Source organism: Mesoplodon mirus (assembly GCF_964341445.2).
Source record: "Mesoplodon mirus genome assembly, chromosome: X".
Classification (NCBI taxonomy): domain Eukaryota; kingdom Metazoa; phylum Chordata; class Mammalia; order Artiodactyla; family Ziphiidae; genus Mesoplodon; species Mesoplodon mirus.
In genome coordinates this window covers 114,853,933-114,875,617 of record NC_138981.1, presented here as the reverse complement: position 1 = coordinate 114,875,617, position 21,685 = coordinate 114,853,933, and the positions used below count along the sequence as shown (strand labels likewise).

Genomic DNA, 21,685 nt, shown 5'->3' with positions numbered 1-21,685 from the left:
AATTTCTCCTTTATTTGAAAGATAGTTTTGCTGGATATAGAATTCTTGGTGTTTTAGTTTTTTTTCTTTCAGCACGTTGAATATGTTAAACCACTGCCTTCTAGCCTCCATGGTTTCTGATTAGAAATCAGCTGCCAATTTGTCGATGATTCCTTGTAAATGAGTCACTTCTTTTCTTTCTTTTTTTTAATATCTTTATTGGAGTATAATTGCTTTACAATTTTGTGTTCGTTTCTGCTGTGTAACAAAGTGAATCAGCTATACATATACATATATCCCTGTATCTCCTCCCTCTTGCATCTCCCTCCCAACCTCCCTATCCCACCCCTCTAGGTGGACACAAAGCACTGAGCTAATCTCCCTGTACCATGTGGCTGCTTCCTACTAGCTATCTATTTTACATTTGGTAGTGTGTCCATGCCACTCTCTCACTTCGTCCCAGCTTCCCCTTCCCCTTCCCCATGTCCTCAAGTCCATTCTCTACGTCTGCGTCTTTATTCCTGTCTTGCCACTAGGCTCTTCAGGACAATATTTTTTCTTTTTTTAGATTCCATATATATGTGTTAGCATACAGTATTTGTTTTTCTCTTTCTGACTTACTTCACTCTGTATGACAGACTCCAGGTCCATCCACCTCACTACAAATAACTCAATTACATTTCTTTTTATGGCTGAGTAATATTCCATTGTATATATGTGCCACATCTTCTTTATCCATTCATCTGTCGTTGGACACTTAGGTTGCTTCCATGTCCTGGCTATTGTAAATAGTGCTGCAATGAACATTTTGGAACATGACTCTTTTTGAATTATGGTTTTCTCAGGGTATATGCCCAGTAGTGGGATTGCTGTGTCATATGGTAGTTCTATTTTTAGTTTTTTAAGGAACCTCCATACTGTTCTCCATAGTGGCTCTATCATTTTCATTCCCACCAACAGTGCAAGAGGGTTCCCTTTTCTCCACACCCTCTCCAGCATTCATTGTTTGTAGACTTTTTGATGTTAGCCATTCTGACCGGTGTGAGGTGATACCTCATTGTAATTTTGATTTGCATTTCTCTAATGATTAGTGATATTGAGCATCCTTGCATGTGTTTGTTGGCAATCTGTATATCTTCTTTGGAGAAATGTCTCTTTAGGTCTTCTGCCCATTTTTGGATTAGGTTGTTTGTTTTTTTGATAATGAGTTACATGAGTTGCTTGTATATTTTGGAGATTAATCCTTTGTTAGTTGCTTCATTTGCAAATATTTTCTCCCATTCTGAGGGTTGTCTTTTCGTCTTGTTTGTGGTTTCATTTGCTGTGCAAAAGCTTTGAAGTTTCATTAGGTCCCATTTGTTTATTTTTGTTTTTATTTCCATTTCTCTAGGAGGTGGGTCAAAAAGGACCTTGCTGTGATTTATGTCATAGAGTGTTCTGCCTATGTTTTCCTCTAAGAGTTTCATAGTGTCTGGCCTTACATTTAGGTCTTTAACCCATTTTGAGTTTATTTTTGTGTATGGTGTTAGGGAGTGTTCTAATTTCATTCTTTTACTTGTAGCTGTCCATTTTTCCCAGCACCACTATTGAAGAGGCTGTCTTTTCTCCATTGTATATTCTTGCCTCCTTTATCAAAGATAAGGTGACCGGGCTTCCCTGGTGGCACAGTGGTTGAGAGTCCGACTGCCGATGCAGGGGACATGGGTTCGTGCCCCAGTCCGGGAAGATCCCACATGCCGTGGAGCGGCTGGTCCTGTGAGCCATGGCCTCTGAGCCTGCGTGTCCGGAACCTGTGCTCCGCAACGGGAGAGGACACAACAGTGAGAGGCCCGCGTACCACAAAAAAAAAAAAAAGAGAGAAAGAAGGTGACCATATGTGCGTGCGTTTATCTCTGGGCTTTCTATCCTGTTCCGTTGATCTATATTTCTGTTTTTTTGTGCCAGTACCTTACTGTCTTGATTACTGTAGCTTTGTAGTATAGTCTGAAGTCCGGGAGCCTGATTTCTCCAGCTCCATTTTACTTTCTCAAGATTGCTTTGGCTATTCGGGGTCTTTTGTGTTTCCATACAAATTGTGAAATTTTTTGTTCTAGTTCTGTGAAAAATGCCATTGGTAGTTTGATAGGGATTGCATTGAATCTGTAGATTGCTTTGGGTAGTAGAGTCATTTTCACAATGTTGATTCTTCCAATCCAAGAACATGATATATCTCTCCATCTGTTTGTATCATCTTTATTATTTTTTAAGGTATTTAAAAAACTTATTTATTTTATTTATTTATTTTTGGCTGCATTGGGTCTTTGTTGTTGTGCATGGGCTTTCTCTAGTTGCGGTGGGGGGGGGGGCTACTCTTCATTGTGGTGCATGGGCTTCTCATTGTGGTGGCTTTTCTTGTTGCAGAGAATGGGCTCTAGGCACCCAGGCTTCAGGAGCTGTGGCTCATGGGCTCTGGAGTGCAGGCTCAGTAGTTGTGGTACACAGGCTTAGTTGCTCTGTGGCATGTGGGATCTTCCTGGACCAGGTCTTGCACCCATGTCCCCTGCATTGGCAGGTGGATTCTTAACCACTGCACCACCAGGGAAACCCTGTATCATCTTTAATTTCTTTCATCAGTAGTCACTTCTTTTCTTTCTGCTTTCAAGGGTATCTCTTTGTATTTATCTTTTGAAAGTTTGATTATGATGTGTCTAGGTGTAGGTCTCTTTGAGTTTTTCTAATTAGAGTTTGTTGAGTTCAAGTTCACTCATTCTTTTGCCTGCTGAAGTTTGCTCTTGAGCCACTCTAGTGATTTTTCATTTTAATTATTTTTTTTAACTCCAGAGTTTCTATTTAGTTTTTAAAAATACTTTCTCTTTATTAATATTCTCTTTAGGTTGAGACAATAATTCTCATGCATTCCTTTTGTTCTGTAGATGCAGTTTCTTTTAACTCTTTGAACGTATTTAAAATAACTGATTCAAAATCTTTGTCCAGTAAGTCCAATGACTATGTTTCCTCAGTATGTTTCTATTGATTGCTTTCTTTCCCTTCTGTATGGGCCACAATTTTCTTATTTCCTTGCATGTCTTGTTATTATTTTTGTTAAAAACAAAACATTTAAAATAATACAATGTGGGAACTCTGGACATCAGATTCTACCCCCTTCCCAATGTTTGCTGGTTTTGCTACTTGTTTTATTCGTATCTGAGAGTTTTATGAATTAATTTCCTAAGTCTATGTTCTTTGCTGTGTGTGGCCACTGAAGTTTCTGTTTTGTTAGCTTAGTGTTCAGCTAATGATTGGACTGAGATTTCCTTAAATGCCTGGAACAATCAATATTTCCAGTCTTTGCTGTGGCTCTTTGTGTGTGTTGGGCCATGCCTTCAACACTCAGTCAAGCAGTGGACAATTCTGCCTGAGCCATCACTTGTTGCTTGCACAGAACCTCAAAGTCAACTGTAAGTGAGATCTTAGTGCCTCCCCAGGTCTTTCTTGAGCATAAGCACAGTCCAACATATGTGCATAACCATCTATATTCCCAGGAATATGTCCAATAGTTTAAAAGCCCCTATGGATATGACTTCACCAGGTTTTTCTGCTAAGCTATAGTCTGTTCTTTGCTGTAGCTGTTATCTACAACCTCAGGCAGTCACAAACTTAAAATACTTTTCAGTAATTTTCTTTGAAAAACACTCCGTCCCACCCCACACAGGGAAAATGCTTTTTGTACTAAGCGTATTCCAAATCAGGTCTAATAGAGAGAGCCTTTAATTTGGGTCTTCCAGGGAATCTCCAGACAGGTCAGTTCATGACAATTCTTCAGGAATGAGGCTTTGAGAGATCTTAAATTCCATTTTGCTCCTTTAGGAATTCAAGCTTTTACTTTTTAAGGCTACTGCCAAGCTGGAGAACAGGACATAGTTTTAGACAATTAAAAATTTCTCAGAGTTCATTGTTCTCACCAAGATACAGCCATTTAAAAAAATAAATGCTCTTTGGATTGCTCCAAGCCTTTGGTTAATTTCCATTATTTTGATTCTCACATTTTTGCCAGTTTTTTATTGCTTTTATGGAGGAACAAATTTTCAGAAGTTCTTACTCTGCCATTTTTGCTAAGTTACTCTCTATTCTTTTACTTTTTAATGTAGCTATATCATCATATCTGAAATGGATCTCTTGTAGACAGCTTAGTTTACAATCTCCATCTTTTAATTGGTTGTTATACCATTTACATTTAATGTCATTATTGATATAGTTGGATCTAAAGCCTATCAGTTTATTGTTTTCTGTTTTTTCCCTTCTGTTTCTCATTCATTTTCTCATTTTCTGTTTTCCTTTGGCTTATTTGAACATTTTTTATTATTCCATTTTACTTTATTTTTTACTATATGTCTTTGTATAGTTTTTTTTCTTTTAGTGGTTGCTCTAGGGATTACAATATGCACACTTTACTTTTTTTTTTTTTTTTTTTTTTGCTGTACGCGGGCCTCTCACTGTTGTGACCTCTCCCGTTGTGGAGCACAGGCTCCGGACACGCAGGCTCCGGACACGCAGGCTCAGCAGCCATGGCTCACGAGCCCAGCCACTCCACAGCATGTGGGATCTTCCCAGACCGGGGCACGAACCCGTGTCCGCTGCATCAGCAGGCGGACTCTCAACCACTGCGCCACCAGGGAAGCCCCACACTTTACTTTTCACAGTCTTTTTACAATCCATAGTTTACCACCCTAAGCTGAATGCAGAAATCTTCCACTGTATAGACCCCTTTTTCCTCCATTTTATCTTGTATTGTTTTATCCAAATATATTGAAAATCCTGACAGACAGTGCTATAATGGTTGCTTTTAACTGTGATGCATATTGTAAAGAACTCAAGAGAAGAAAAATAGTCTATTTTATTTATCTGAATATTCATTATTTCTGCTTCTCTTCCTTCAGTTTTGATTTTCCAGTTTTCCTTCTGGTATCATTTCCCTTCTCTACAAAGAATTTCCTTTATAGCAGTTCAGTAGCTTTGAATTGTCATAGTTTTCCATCACCTGAGAATGTTTTTATTTCATCTTCAGTTCTTTTCAGCTGTTTAAAAATGTGCTGCTTTTTTCTTACTTACCTCCATGGTTTCACATGAGAAATCCACAGTCATTGCAACTGTTATTGCATGGTAAGCAATATGTTATTTTTCTCTGGCCACTTTCAAGATTTTTTTCTTTTTCTTTAGTTATCAGCATTTTGATTATTATGTGCCTGTGTATAGATTTCTTTGGCTTTATCCAGTTCGAAATTTTCTGAGCTTCTTCAACCTGTAGATTTATGTCTTTTTCAAAATTTGGGAAAATTTCTGCCTCTATTTCTTTAAATATGTTTTTCTGTACCATAATCTTCCTTTTCTTTTTGGACTCTGATTGTACAAATGTTAGACTTTGTGCTGTTATCTCTCAGATCCAGGAGCCTCTGTTCATCTTCTTTTTTCAATCTTTTTCCCCTTTGTTACTGAGATTGGAGAATTTATATTGTTTCATCTTTATTTGTCATCTCCATTCTGCTATTGAATGCACCTAGTGAGTTTTTTTGTTTGTTTGGGGTTTTTAAAAATATATTTATTTATTTATTTATTTATTTATTTTATTTATGGCTGCGTTCGGTCTTTGTTGCTGCACACGGGCTTTCTCCAGTTGCGGTGAGTGGGGGCTACTCTTCATTGCGGTGTGCGGGCTTCTCACTGCGGTGGCTTCTCTTGTTGTGGAGCATGGGCTCCAGGCACGTGGACTTCAGTAGTTGTGGCATGCAGACTCAGTAGTTGTGGCTCATGGGCTCTAGAGTGCAGGTTCAAAAGTTGTGGCGCACAGGATTAGTTGGTCCATGGCATGTGGGATCTTCCCTGACTAGCGATCAAACCCGTGTCCCCTGCATTGGCAGGCTGATTCTTAACCACTGTGCCACCAAGGAAGCCCCTCTCTTTGGTCTTATTTATAGCTTCTATTTCTTTGCAGAAACATACTATCTTTCCATTCCTTTCAAGAGTGTTTACCCTTATTTATTGCAGCATTTTTATAACTGCTTTAATATCTTTGTCTGATAACTCTATCTCACTGTTATCTCAGTGTTGGCAACTATAGATCATCTTTGCCCATGTGAGTTGAATTTTGTTTTTTGTTTTATTTTAGTTTTTTGTATGCCAAGTAATTTTGGATCGTATCCTGGATATTTTGTATATTATACTATGAGACTCTGGATCTTGTTTATATCCTATGGTAATTAGGTTAATTGTATCTTCTAAATATGTTTGAATGTTTGGCATGTGTTACTTATGCATGTCCTTTAGGAAGGTAAAAATGCATAGTCTCTGCAATATATAGTTACCTGTTTACTGGGTCTAGTGATGCCAACTCAAAGATGAAGTTTAAATCAGGTCAAAGCAATCTATTTCAGTAAAATGATTTTGAGTGGTGTGATAATTGTAGAATTATTACAATATTTGTTTTTTAATATGAGTGTCTTTCTGGCAAACACAAAATTCCAGGGCCATAAATTACTATCTTTTTTTGAAATTTTCATCACCATGCAACAGATGTTTCTTGGGCATCTGCTCACTGTTTGTCTGGCACAATTTTCAGGTCCATCATGGATATAAAGATGAATAATACCTACACTGAGAGAGGCAGATATTATTACCTTTGTTACGTAGGTGGGGGATCTGAGGCACAGAGAGTTAGCTCATCCTGTAAGTGGTAGAACTAGGCCTTGGTCTTAGGTTTTCTGACTCTAAATTATTTGTGTCTCTATAGCCCCAGGTTGTCTCTATTAAGTACATAATCTAGAAAAAAGGAAGGAAATGCTTCAACAGAAATATAAAGTAACTACCCATTCCACTACAATTTGAACAGAACCATCAATGTGCTAATATTCCCAAATGGTCGATACAATTGACTATATAAGGATTGTAACATTGTTGCTCTTCATTTACTTGGGCCACTTAAGAATGTGCCAGGATTATACAGAAATTCAAAATATGGATAACTGGCTATAGATTTAACCAAAATTCTTTTTTCTTTCTTATAAAGTCAGAAAGCTTATAAATCATTGTAGTACACATGTTGCTAGCTGGCAATAATTAGTGTACATTTGTATTTCCAAAATAAGCTATTTTGAGGTTATCCTTGGTCCTTAACTTACCCTCATTTTTAGTTATTATGTGTTGAAAAATACAATTTTATCAAAAATGTTGCTATGTATATGTGTGGCTAGAAAGATCACTTTGCATACACTTGGAAATTTTCATCCTTTGGTTTTTAGGCATAATCCTTTTTGCAGGACCTAAAAAATTTGTTGAGATCTTACTGTGTGCTGGCTATTGGACTAACTTCCTGGTGTACTTTCTCAGTCATAACTTTGACCACAGTCATTTTGAGACTCTATTGCCAGAGTGCCTAATCACATTTCTGTACTATCTCCCACCTACCAGCTTGTTATTCTGTGTCTTTTTTGCTCAGCCAGACATCATTACCCTCTTTGCTGCTAGCTGAGGACAGCTGGTATATTCTTTCTTTGAGAGAAAGTATGTAAGAGTATGGTTCAAGCTAGGTGCCTCAATTAATGGTTTTTTGTATGGACTTCTCCCATTTACTCCACCCAAACACGTGACCCCACTGCCTGCTCTGACTTCTGATGTCTGTGTATTTCTTTATCTCTGTCTTACTTCTTTGGCTTCCTGACCTTTTAATTGTGCCAACTACTAGTATGGTCTTAGAAAACTTCCCAGTCCCACAACTCATCTGGTGGCCCCAGTTTTACTGTCACTCAAGAGCCCTAGCATGATATTTTATGGAAAACAAGGCATCCTATTTCTGATTACTTCACACAAGATTGAAATGCCTCCTTCTGTTACCCCCAGCTAAACTGCAGCATCTGATGTTATGATCAGTAAATACTGAAGTAATTTGCAAGAAAAAATGCATTAGCAGCACTACTGGAAAATCAAGTGAAAACTGACTGTATAAAATATACGTCTTATGCTGCCCTTTGCATTCTTGTTACAACTTCCCTTTTTGTCCTTAGAGTTGGGACACTTGCTTCTCTTCAGTTAGATATATTATTACGGTGACACTGGTAACAAACATGGCTTGAAGAAGTGAGGTTTCCATGTTTTATTTCTAAGCATTTCCTGAGCAGGCATTTAAGTTTTCATTGGCTACTCACTCTGTAGATGGGATTATACAGTTCTGTTGTGGTTAGCTGTGTGGCCCAAACTTGATTTCTCAGTGACCAGAGAGACAGTGAAGAAAATAACTGATGCTTAGATTGGAGTAGCAGGACTGTAGCCTGATGGGAGTAATGGTAAAAGATTTTAGAACCATCTTGATCATGGTTTGAATACAAACTCTACAACACGTATGACTTTGAATACAAACTCTACAACACGTATGACTGAACAAGTTTACTTAAGCTCACTGAACCATTTTTTTCATATTAAAATGGAGATAACAATCTAATAGGATTGTTATGAGGATCAAATGAGATATGTATATGTATATATCTATATGTACATTTAGTACATTTATGTACAGCACATTTGTCATTGTGCCTGCCACTGATGTACAGAGAGGCTAAGTAACTTGCCCAAGATCACACTGCTGGTAGTTTGCAGAGTCTACCCTTTGGCCCAAGTCAGTTTAATTCCAAAGACTTATGCTCTTTTTACTCCTTTTTTTTTTCACTAGCAATAGGGCATGTGAGCTGTTATTACTTAGAAACATAGGCGTTCAGGACTGGAAGGAATTCAGGCATCATCTGTTATGCCACTGATCAGATATTTGAATTCCCTTCACAATATATTTCACAAAAGCCCTCTCAAGATTTCATCATGCTTCTCGTGACCACCTTTACTTTATCTGTAATTTACCTAATCTGTGTTGAGCTTATACTCTCCAGCAAAAAAAAAAACCCTGTTGTCAAATAAAGTGCCTAACCATGTTTGTGTTCTGTTGCAGAGGCACAGTAGAAGGGAAGGGGCTATCAGAAAGATATGCAAGCAGAACAGGGACATAGTTTAATGAGGAGAAGCCCCTGCCTACTTCAGTGTTGGTAGCAAGTTTTGAAAAACCCATCAGTAGAGAAAATCACCAAGGCAGTCTATGTTCCAGCATTCCTGGGAACTGATTTTATCATGGTGTGCCGTGATACAGGGTTGGGGTCGTGGTGCACCAGTTTTAAAAAGAACTGTTTTGACCTGGACCCAGCTCCATTTTTTGCTGAAGTAATCTGCCCAGATTCCCATGGAGATTGGGCAGCCTTTTGATGCCATAGTGGAGATAGCTATGACTTTACAACTTACACAGAGTAGATACGGCCTAACCACTCTGTTGAGCTTGTTAAGTTGTTTGGGTAATTTGCTTTTTAGTTTCCTGTAACATGATTATATTCTGGGGGGCAACCAGTCTATTTCACTCTTCATTACCTATTGTTCAATACCAACATCTAAGGAATTCAGGATGTTTGATTCTAGAGTCCTGGTTTAAATCCTCATTGTTGGGATTACACAGCTGAATCAGTGCTCTGAGATCTAGTAGTTAGACTAACTCTGGAGATGCCCAGCTGCTTTAGACCAAGGTGGGAAGGGTGTTCCTCCATTCTCAGCTCATTTCAATTCCATATCTTGGGGAGGATGCTACTCTGTCTTGTTTGAAGTCGTAATTTTAAACCACTTGGAATAATATTCTCCTTTGCTTTAATGTTATACATCCCTGTGCATGCTCTTCAGTAATTGAAAGGGATATCAGACAAATCTGATCTGTCTAGCTTTGACTTATGCTGTCCTTATCTTGGCCTTTGTGTCATTAAGAAAAAAATTGGTATTGATCTTGGACCATACCACTACATTGTGCTGTAATTTTTCTTCCTTGCTAGTGGAATATAAATCGATAAAAGGCAGCTGCTTTAGACGAGGGCCAGATATGGTGCTGTCATTTATATATTGTAAATCCAATGATAGCTGATCAAATCAGTGCCTCTCCTGTTCCAAACTTGACATGATTGAATTGTCGATAAAAAAGATTTTACAGTAAGGGAAAGAGAGCTGACAGTGTAAATGTCTGAAAACCCAATGAAGTTCAATATAAAATGAAACAATGAGCTAGGATATCATTTTATAATTTCCAATGGGAAAAAATGTTTAGTGAATCACAGCTGAAATTGGGGATGATCACGGGAGGGGGGAAGCAGGAATGAAAAGCAAGCTAACTTGCATTATAATTTTTGAGAAATCTGAAATGCAAATTTGCAGATGCAAATTTTCGGAATTATGCATCATACTCACTGACTTGTTTATTTACAGAAATGGTTCAAATACTTTCCACCTCCTCCCTCTTCCATGCACATATTTTCTAGCGCTAATACCCGGCTGTCGGGGGAAAAATAAGCATTTCCTTCCCCAGGAGTCCTGCTGACTTCTAATATTTGATTCAGGAGCAGACTGATAGAACTTAACCCTACATTCTTTTTTTTTTTTAAGAATTTAAGGAAGTTTAATAAACATATTATACAATATCTGAAGGTCCCCCTCCTTTTCTTTCATTGTTTACCATTTTATTTATTTTTTAAATGTTTTAATTTATTTTTTTTAATTGAGGTATAGTTGTTTTACAATGTTGTGTTAGTTTCTACCATACAGCAAAGTGAAGTAGAGTTCCCTGTGTAACCCTACATTCTTAAAGTCAACCAGTAGAGCTCTAGTTTCACTTAATAGCTCCCTAGAAGTAGTAAATTTGTTTGTTTGTTTGTTTAGGAAAAACTATAAATAAGAAGCTCAGAGAGCTACACCTCTCTTGGTATGTGGCCCATCAAACTTAGTTTAGGAAACTAAGATCTTACCCCTTGAAACTTGAAGAAATCCTCCCAATTTTTCAAGAGACCTGATTAATCTATTTGCAAATGTAAGAGCATGGCACTTATTTGTATGTTGAGAAGCGTATGCCGGGAGAGACCAGGCTGGGAACTGATAAGAGGATGCTGTTTCATTTAAATGCTGCCAGCGGCATGTTTGCATGACATTTTTGTCTCCATAGTTGTTCTAAATGCATGGGACCTGATTAGCGGAGAATTGACTTCTGAGAGATGCTCGACTTCTGAATTTTCAGCTTGAAAACTGTATTCCGAGTTTGTTGGAATATTTTTTGGAGGGCTCATGTTCCAATTTTTCTAATGATGACAGAGTTAACTTATAAACTGTAGCAACCATCACTACCACTGCAACAAACTGGTGTTCTTGTGTCATCACGAGGCACCTTATTGGAGAGGAGATTAATCACCACTGTGCATCTTGGGAAGTAGTACTTTGACCTGGAGTAAGAAGAGTCTTCTTTCCTGATTTTAACTCGAGACAATTTAAATAGAATTTAAAATTATTCTCTTCCTCTTGTTGAGGCACATTGTACCACTAACCATCCTCTTTCTCCTTCTGTGATATGCTCATCTCCATGGGCTTCTCTAATATAGCTCTTTTTTGAAACTTCTCAAGGCTTGATCTTTGTCTCAGTCAACCAATTTCTTTCTTCTGTTTTTCTCAGCTTGTGATCATGGCTACCATTTGCTAAGAGCGATTTATAAGCTAGGGACTGTGCTGTTCAAATTACATGTATTATTTCATTTGATATTCACAAAATCTCTATAAAAATCAACCAGCTGAACCTGTATAGAGGACAAAAGAGGGTCAAGGATATTCTAGATTCTTGGTTAGTACCCAATTTTACTGGACAGGGAAAAGAGTAGGAGCCAAACAAAGAAATGGAAAAGTAGTGATCGGAGAGGAAGGTGGGAACCAGAGAGGCAGGATCCTGGAAGTCAAGAGAATTCCCTGATACCCACTATCACTTGAAGTCAAGAGAAGCCCACTATGCATGAGACTCCCCAATCTGTATGTCTTCATCCTCAGTTTATTATTCATGGTTTGTGCCAAAGGTACTGTGGATGGGTTTTGAAGAGTCACTGGCCCTCTGAAATGTGAAGCAGAATTTCAAGTATGCACATTTTCTGGGGAACGAATTGGCAGATTTCTTTAGGGAGCCATACACAAAACAAAGGTGTATCTTCAAGCTCATACCATCAGCTTTCCACTGGACATTTTCCATTGTCCCCTCAAAGTCAACATGTCTAAAATTTAATTTAGCCTTTGTACCACCTCCCTGCAAACTAATTACTCATCTTACCCCTCCCTCACTTTTGCTAGTGCCATTACTCTTCTCCACGGCATCTTTTGCTTTCCCCTACACATCCAGTACATCACCATTGCCTCTAGGATTTATCCTGTCTCTGTTCTTCACTTTCACTGCCTTCTCTTGGGACCTTTTCTCCTAGTTGACTGGATTATTGAGGTTACTCTTAACCAGTATCGTTGCTTTCTAACCCTCTCTGGTTTACAGTGATGCTAGGTTTATTTTTTGAAAATTACCCTCATCACATAGAGCATGGTAGCTTAAGAGCACAGTGTTTATATCTGGGTTACAATTCTGATTTTACCTTTTATTTGCTGTGTAACCCTAGTCAAGTTGTTTAATATTTCTGATCTTCATTTTCCCCTTAAGAAAATAGGAGTAATGCTAGTACTACCTCCTGGGTTTATTGTGAGTATTCAGTGAGATAATCCCTGAAAGGAGCTTAGCAGAGTACTAATACATTGTAAACTTTCAGGAGAGAGCTATGATTTTCTATCAAAGAACGTAAAATGTCTCCCTTATGCTTACCTCACAGCACATAAAATCTTCTGTCTGATTTTTCAGACCTAGCAGAAACTGGTCCTCACTGTTACCTCTCCAGCCTTACCTTACTCCCAGAAGACATGTACATCAAGGCTCGCTCTCCTAAATATGCTCTCACAATGCATACCTCAGTGCCACCTCTGAATTTTTACTCATGCTGTTTCCTCATCCTAGAATGTTTGAGCCCATTCGTTCAATCTTCCTTCAAGCCCCAGCTCCCGAACTTTCCCTGGTCACAGTCCCCCCACCGTTCTCACCATTTTGTAATTTCTTTTGTACTTTCAAATTGTCCGTACTGCCCAATTAGTACCTTATAATACACTGTTTTGCACGGTTTGTGCTTTACTTATGAGTTTATAGTGTTGCAAAATATGAAGCTGTTCACTTTCTTATTGCTTGTTCAGTGCTCATTCCATGTTTCTATGTTTTGTTTTGTTTTTATTCAGTCCAAGCACCTTGTGGACAGGGATCAGGTTTTGCCATTATTCTCTGTTCCATGACTTGCAACAGTTTCTTGGTAATGACTTGCTGTATTTCTTGGTTTCTTTGGTTGTTTTATCAAACTATCAAAGTTTGGATGCAGAAGACATGTTATTAAAAACTTGCTGCCATGACTTATTTTTTATGAACTCAGGTATTTGGAGACTTGGAATGTAAAGCCAAGGTGGGTGGCTTGGGGAAAGCTGGGTGCCTCCTTTCTCTCATTTCTGGAAATGTTTGGTTAAGCAAGAACATTAGGCTGGGGGAACTCTCTAAGTCCTCTGATCTCCTAGGACTCTGGGATTCTGATAAAACTAAGAATCTGCTCGGAAGAGCTTTCTCGGCTTTACTCTCAGCCTTTGCTCTGGCTTGCTTTTTCTTTCTTTTTTTTTTTTTTCCTGCGATACGCGGGCCTCTCACTGCTGTGACCTCTCCCGTTGCAGAGCATAGGCTCCGGACGCGCAGGCTCAGCGGCCGTGGCTCAGGGGCCCGGCCGCTCCGCGGCATGTGGGATCTTCCCAGACCGGGGCACGAACCCGTGTCCCCTGCATCGACAGGCGGACTCTCAACCACTGCGCCACCAGGGAAGCCCCTTGCTCTGGTTTTGACAAAATGTAGCATCTCAAACAAGGCTTACGTGCTGTCCTTAAGTGAAACTGTTTGTCTCTCCTAGTGAGCAGACAAGGCTCAGTTGAGGAAACCACATCAGCAGATTTCATTCCAGGGTGGGGAACTGTTTCTGACAAGGAGCCCCACAAAGTATGTGTGCTTCAGAGAAAAGGGAAAACTGAGTAAACAAATACTCCCTTTGCTGAAGGAGGATGTGGGTTGAAAATCGTATTATAGAGGAGGTATCCCGGAGTGTCCTGGGTAACCAGCCAAAAATTTGATCTGGTTTCTCTTAGCATGGGGTAACTCACCACGCCAACTGACATATTTCTCCAGTGACCTCTGCATCCGAAAATGTCCCCTAAAAGCACAGCTGTCAGTTCTCCATGCTCCAAGCCTCACTGTTTGCCGTAACAGCCTGCAAGATGCCATTGTGCAGATATTTCTTCAGCATTTCTTGCCACAGGGGCATATTCGGCCCCTTTACATTTCTGACATTTGTGCAATTGAATTCCTCCCTGCCTGGAGATCGGGAGTGGCTTTTATATGATGCAGGCCCTCCGTGCTTGGGAAGCCTGGGCATTGTTCTAGCAGCATCTTACTGCTGCTCATCCCACTATTTCTACCCAGTGCCTAGATCTGTGTCCACAATAAGTTGCAGGTTGTTTTCTCAGGATATTCTAGGAAGCCGAGTGGAAAGAAGAAGCATTGGCATGTCCTCCAGAATTTTAACTAACCAGAGAGCCGTCTGCTGATGGGTGTTCCGTGCACCAGTAGCTCCAAACCCTCACTAATTATACAAGCTCATCAGGAATGTCACCTAGTGTTCTTCCATTTAATGGGTGGTTGTGCAGCACACTTCTTTCATTCTTCTTCAGAATTATTGACATAATATTGACGTTCACGGGCAGGTTGGGTTTCTAATGATGGTCAGAGAATCAGAGTTGTTTTTGTTTTCCTGCCTTTACCTGTCCTTTCAGAAAACCTGAGAGTGTTATTAATACTTAATGCTGCATATAGAGTTTCCACCAATAATACTTTCCCCAGAGGTTAGTCCTCAGAATATGTAGGACAGGGTAATTAGGTCTATTGATCTTTGCTACAGCCAGTGTTATCGAAATGGCGATCAAGTTTATAAGTAAGACGTGGATATTCATTTTAGTTAAGGAGCTACGACAGCTCTTGCTTCTTGAACATTCTTTACCCTAACAGAGGCATTGCTAAGCGGCTCTCAGGAGGTCCTGCAGAGCTGAAATCTCTCTTCTCTAGGACTGGTATCAGGGGCCAGAATGAATATGCTGTGCCAAGAATGGGAAAACCTTGAACTTAAATAGATTTGGCCCATGGGGCAAGTTTCGTAAAGTCAAAAACTCTCTTAAGGAGCACCTGTCCCCGCCATTTAAGTTGACAAGTGAGTTCTCTGAAAGAGAATTTCTCAGGTAAAATGTTCAGCATCGAACCCTTCTCAGGAGACCCTTCTTTCACTTCACTGACCTTCCGAGTGGGGCAGGTAATAGCTTAGCTCATAGCTGGAGATGTCTTAAGCAGGTGGCTTTGACAATGGTATTGGAACTTAGAGAGGTACATAAACATCTACCCAGACAGCCAGAGAGTCTGAGCACTGGGCAAGCTTGTTTCCTGGATTGTCTGGTGTGTGATTCCTAGTGTCAAAGAATATGAGCTCGCTGAGCCAGAGAGTGGCACACAGGGAGCCAGGACACCTTGTGTTTATTGCTTACGGTAGCCACCCTGTGCTCCTTTCTCTTTGGTTTCTCAAGGAAGGATTGTTTTAAGAAAATGGAAGCTCAAATATTCAGAGGCAGTATGTTCAGGCATTTGGCTGGCAGAAGATGTGGCCGGGGGAGGATGGAGACTAAACTACCGGGCAGGCATATACTGAGTGGACAGGAGTCCAGTTACAAGAGAAATGGTCTACCAAAACCTGAATCAGGTCCCAGGCAGCAAGATCAATTCAAAGTCAAGCTAGGAAGATCTAGACTGAGATCTCTTCATATCTCCTTGACCCCCATGCCCACCCTCCACCCCCGGTTTCCCATAGGGCTTATGGAAATTATGGCCACTGCTTTCCACACACATCAGTATATCTATATACATAGTCTGAGTCAGCTATATCAAGATCCAATATCATTTGAGTTTAAATATTAATAGCATTTTGTTTCTCAGATGGCTTTGTAATTAAAAAAAAAAAAGTAGATCCTTCTGGCTAGAATGGTAAATAGTTTTTGAGATTAGACCTGTCTGCCAGGTACCTCTTCACCAGAAGTATCTAAATATTTTTTATATGATGAAGTCCATTAGACACTCATACGTATCTGTTTCTAGCTTGAAAAAACAAGCAAAATATTCAGATTCCAATGAAAGTTCAGTAAGATTTAATCCAAATATCATGAATATTTGTCGAAATTTTGTTCTATTTCATTAGTTTAGATATGGCTTTGGGTTTTTACAATAGCTTGCGGTAGACTTTTTTAATCCCAGAAAAAGGAAGACTTAGGATCTTTCATCACTATTTCCAACAAAATCTCTTTTCCCTTATCTGATTTTGAAACTAAAACTTTTATGTAAGACATACATGTTTAACTAGGTTTAGGTACTTGTTGAAGGATTTCTTTTAAGTAGTCTCAATAATAAAGAAGTTATTTAAGCCTGAAATTCTCAAGACAAGTTTAAACTAGTACCCTAAACTCTGTGATTATTCGGATGAGAATTGTTTGTGGATACCCAAGGGCAGACTTCGGCCTATGTGAGCAGCTATGTTGATTTTTATGACTTCAAAATGGCTAGTTTTTAGCATTAGACCCTTTTCTCTCAATTTAACTTATGTGCCTTGACCAGCACTGTATATAAATGATGTCTGATGATAAAAGGGAGTGAGTCACACTTAAGCAACAGCATCAGTGCCCATTAAGTAGAATATAAATAAACATTTATAAATATGCAATAGAAATTTCAAATGGTCCCATGGGCAATTAGGGAAATATAATTATCAGCTGGGGACTAGAATTGTTAGTTTTGGTAGGTATGACAATGCATTTAGTGATTATGCAGGAAAACGTTTTGTTTTTTAAAGAGATTTATAATGACATATTTTGGGATAAAATGTCATGATATCTATGCTTTAAAATACTTCAGCAAATAAAGTATACCCAAAGCAAAAAATAAATAAATAAATAAAATGGTCCCATGTGAGCTGAATTATGTAGGAGAATTTCTTATGCAATTATTCTAAACCAAACAAACAAACAAACAAAAAACCCTCAGTAATTTCAGTTAGGAGAGTCCTTAAATCTCTTTAGCCAAGTAGGTGAAACTCAACTTTACACTCCCCTTACTCACACTTACTTCTTTCTATGTCACTGGTTTTATCCTCCCTCCCTCCCTCCCTCCCTCTTTTTCTTCCCTCCTTTCTTTAGGAATGAAGCACTGTAATTTTAAGCATGCTAGCTAGAGATATGTAATTAGCTAGAGCTGTGTACCAAAGTACAAAGCTTACATTTAAAAATGACTCAGAGGTAGAATAACAATGTAAATTATTGTCCAAAAAGGGACACTTTTGAGAAGGAAAGAAGGGCTGAAAACAATCAACAGGTTGGTTGATCTAAAAGGTGTAAACTGAGAGTGTAGCAGGTTAATCCGGGTGTATGGTCACCTTATTCATAGGGAAGACTAGGATGTTAAGGTGTAAGAGGCTTTTTTGTTGTTGTTGTTATCGTTGTTGTACGAGGGCCTCTCACCGTGGTGGCCTCTCCCGTTGCGGAGCACAGGCTCCGGACACGCAGGCTCAGCGGCCATGGCTCTGAACCACTGCACCACCAGGGAAGCCCAGGTGTAAGAGGTTTTAGAAAGCATCTAGCCTACACCTTTTCACAGAGGAAACTGAGACTCTGAACCCACAATGACTGGTTCTAATCCAGGTCTTCTAGCTCCCAGCCCAGGCTTCTTTTAGTTACTCCCCCTGCCTCACCACTCTACCAAGATGGAAGGACAGACAGCATTGAGCCATCTCATTCTCATAGTTTTTTTTCCCCCTGTCTAACAGCTAGCGTTTTAGATGTGAAACTTCTCAAACATGAGACTCACTAGCCCCTCTTCCCTCCAAATCAGTGCTTCACAGCTAATCAAATGCACTGATTCTTGTTGAACCTTCAGTGCAAATTCATTGTGGTCTTCCTCTCACTTTCTTGCAGTTTAGTTAGGATGATAAGTTCCCAAAACCTAATCCAATTAGATATTATAGAAACATTTGGATAGTTTAAACTCAAAAATATTTTTCTTTTGAAAATGGAACCAAGTGAATCTTTAATGGATTTCGAGGCATACTTTTCAGACTAGCTAAGGTTGGGCAATGGAGTACAGTTTTTCCTGAGATAATGAACTTGAACTTTTGCATCTGGGTGAGAGGTGACAATGAGTAAGACTCTTAGCTGTGGCTGACATGTTTGAAACTGAACAAAATGTAACTGAAAGAAATGGGCCAGAAACTGGGATTAAGGTTATAAATGTAATATTCATTGTCTCCTCTGGCTTTTATCCTGGGTGTATTCTTTCATCCCTGTTCACACACTGGATTCATTTTCCCTGTTGATAGATAGGCAGTGTAATGATAACCTCATTAATGAAGAGCATGGGCTCCAACAATACACTTTGTTGTCAGAAACTTCATTACCACTGGTAGAGATGACAGAGAAAATGTACGGATGAGTTTAAGGATACATGAAAAAAAAGATATAGAATAAAAATATTGTCAGATCATAATACAAATCTGGATGTGACTGATCTAAGGCCCTCAGCGTTGATATCAATATGTCACTCCCCCTTTTTTTTTGTGGTATGCGGGCCTCTCACCGCTGTGGCCTATCCCATTGCGGAGCACAGGCTCTGGATGCGCAGGCTCAGCGGCCATGGCTCACGGGCCCAGCTGCTCCATGGCATGTGGGATCATCCTGGACCGGGGCACGAACCCGCGTCCCCTGCATCGGCAAGCGGACTCTCAACCACTGCGCCACAAGGGAAGCCCATCACTCCCCTTTTATGTATAGCTCAATAATCATTTGTTGACTGAATATCATTGCTAGCTGCCACCACTGATTCTCCAAGCTAATTAGAGTCCCTCCTTTCATTTGTCTAATGACTCTTAGTAGGAAGCAGTAACAACATTGGCATTTGTTTTACCAGGGACTATACGTTTGGATGACAAGATCAACTAAGTCTAGGAAGCTGGGAAGCTGTAACCCACCATACCTGGACTGGCCCGGGATGGAATATGAGGGTGTCTCTAGCTCCTTCTCACTATCCTCCCTCTTTTTTTCCTTCCTGGTTGGCACTTTCAAACTAGTGAATTCATCACCTTGGGACCTCCTCTCTCATCCACATAAACCTCTGGATATCCAGGCAGGGTAGCCATTTGGCTTCACAAGTTACAAAGTTTAATGAATAAAGAGGCACTCCAACATAAGGAGCTTCATTGTAAGTGAACGTCCTAGAAAGTTTGATGGTAGAGGCATATAAAATTGTGTAAGTATTGCTGTCGGTTAGTCCTTTATTTCCTTGAGTCATTTGTTTGTGCATTTGTTGGTCCTTCCCACCACCTTATGTCTCCTCATACGCCTCTCACATACTTTATAGAAGGGACATTTCTCTTCTTGGCCCTCATACTGGTTCACTTTCTAACCTTACTCTTATATGCTTGCAGTTTTTCTCCATCTTCTGTCTCTTCTCCACATCATTGACCTTGTTTAAATTAAGGGAACAAGGATTTGAATAGGAAAAAGAGAATAACCTGAAAGATAGAGTTAAAAACTAACTTTTCTGATGCATTCAGAACATACATCCATCTAAATACATCGCCTTTGTTTGTATTTGGGAATATGTGAAGCCAAGAACTATCTTTTTATTGAGTATGAAGTTTCATTTTGTGTGTTATGCATCTTTGTGTGTGGGAGGATATGTAGGAATACAGTCAGAACTGTAGGTGGTGGTATTATAAATTTGCAAAGTTAGAACAGGCATTTGGTTGTTTTCTGGTTTTACAATACTTATTGTGTGAGCGGTTCTTTAAATATATTATCTCATTTAATTCTCACAACAATCCTGTTAATGGAGTCTTTCCTGTCGTCTCACAGCTAGTAAGTGTTAGAACCAGAATTGGAGTGCAGATTTCTCTGGCTCCAAAGCCCCAGTCTCTTTCCATTATATTATATTATACTGCTTCCAAGCATAAATGATTCTGGGTTTTTCTACTTCCTGATATTATAGCATATAAGGACCAGGCATATTTCCCCACTGACCTCTGTGTTCTTACGTTCAATTTCTTTACATCCCAAAGTCTGTAATTTTTTTATTTACAAAGCATTCTAAGGTTTGATTTGTATTTTGGAATTGGACCACCCTCCCCCCATTTTCTTTCCCCAACACATATGGATTACTTTGAAAAATCAAACTGTCATTTGAGACTAAGAAGGAAAGGCAGAGCATGTTAAATGTCTCCTTGTCATGAGGGCATGTTTTTCATTAAGCTCTCTGCCTTTCTTGTAGGGAACAACCCTGTGGGGCTGGGCTTATGTTTAATTTTGTTTTATGCGGACATGGTCTCCTCCCTATTCTCAGCGTCCTTTCATGATTGCTTCATAGTAGTGTAGCCAAGTCATGCCAATGGCATTGTAGTGCTTTGGCCTTCAGCACTCAGCTGGTATTGTAAACAGAGTTATTTTCTATCTGTTCTGCACTAAGCACCAGATACTCATCCTTCACCTGCATAGTCATTCACTTTCCTTAACTCCAAAGGACCAGGTTGTGCATTTGCCACATATAACCAGGTATTAAACATAGTGTACCCCTTTTCCAGGATACGCTTCTTAAAATTTTAGGTTGTACCACATAAAATAGCTGATACTTGACTTTTTTTAATCTGAAAAAATGGCAATTTAGTATGATTCAACCTAATACTTTCAGATAATACAATTTAAAAGTAGAAACATAGAGTAATTCCTCAAGGTATTTAATAATGATGCTGATCATAATAGGGGTAAAAACTAGCATTTATACAGGGCCTGCTATGTGCCATGCACTTTATATGTGATTTCTCATTAAGTCCTCTCAACAAACATGAAGGAATTGTTAGTACTATTAGCACTCTTTCTTTAGAAAGGAAGAAACCAACTCTCAGAGAGGTTAAGGAATTGGTTCAAAGTCATACACATTAGTTAGCAAAGCTGGGATCCCAGCCTAGATCTGGCTGACTCCAAAGCTTGGGCTTTATCCAATGTACCGTCATTCTTATGTTGTAATTGAGTAGAGGGAATTGTGTATGGTGAGACAGAGGAATGACAGAGTTCACTGCTGACCACATTCAAAGATAAGCTGTCTTGCATCCAGCTCTAACTTTGGCCTAGAACTTGACCTTATATTTCACTATCACCAAGTTGGGGACTGCCTCTACTCCCCTTCACCAGTTCAATTCCTTTCCTGAGGCATTCTGGGAGAGGGAGTACCAGGACAAGCCACCCACTTTTATTTTCTTCCTAGTGTTAGATGGGGGTGAGGGACAGTCGGAGAGGTGGGAGAAGGATCAAGATGAAGCCATGTAGATGACCCAGTTTGTAACACTACCACAACTTTCTGTGTCTGATATTTGTCCTCTTTATAGTTCCCTTTGATTTGCAAGACTAAATGATAATTCAAACAAAAGCTACAGCTTAAGTTCTATTCTCATATACTCAGCACAACCCCAGGGCCAATTTTAACCCAGATGTGCTTGCTTCTGTGTAATCTGGTGAATAAACAATCTCTCTGAAAACCTGATGATAGAACTTGCCTCTCCTGATACTCTACCGATACTTTAATCAAGACCTATTTTAAAGGGACACCATT

The 21,685-nt window shown here is 39.4% G+C and overlaps 1 protein-coding gene across 1 annotated transcript in view; it reads left to right on the top strand.

Annotated features, from left to right (window-relative positions):
* Window positions 1-21,685, top strand: part of GPC3 (glypican 3) — a 439,276-nt gene that overhangs the window by 146,341 nt on the left and 271,250 nt on the right. The window lies entirely within an intron of this gene.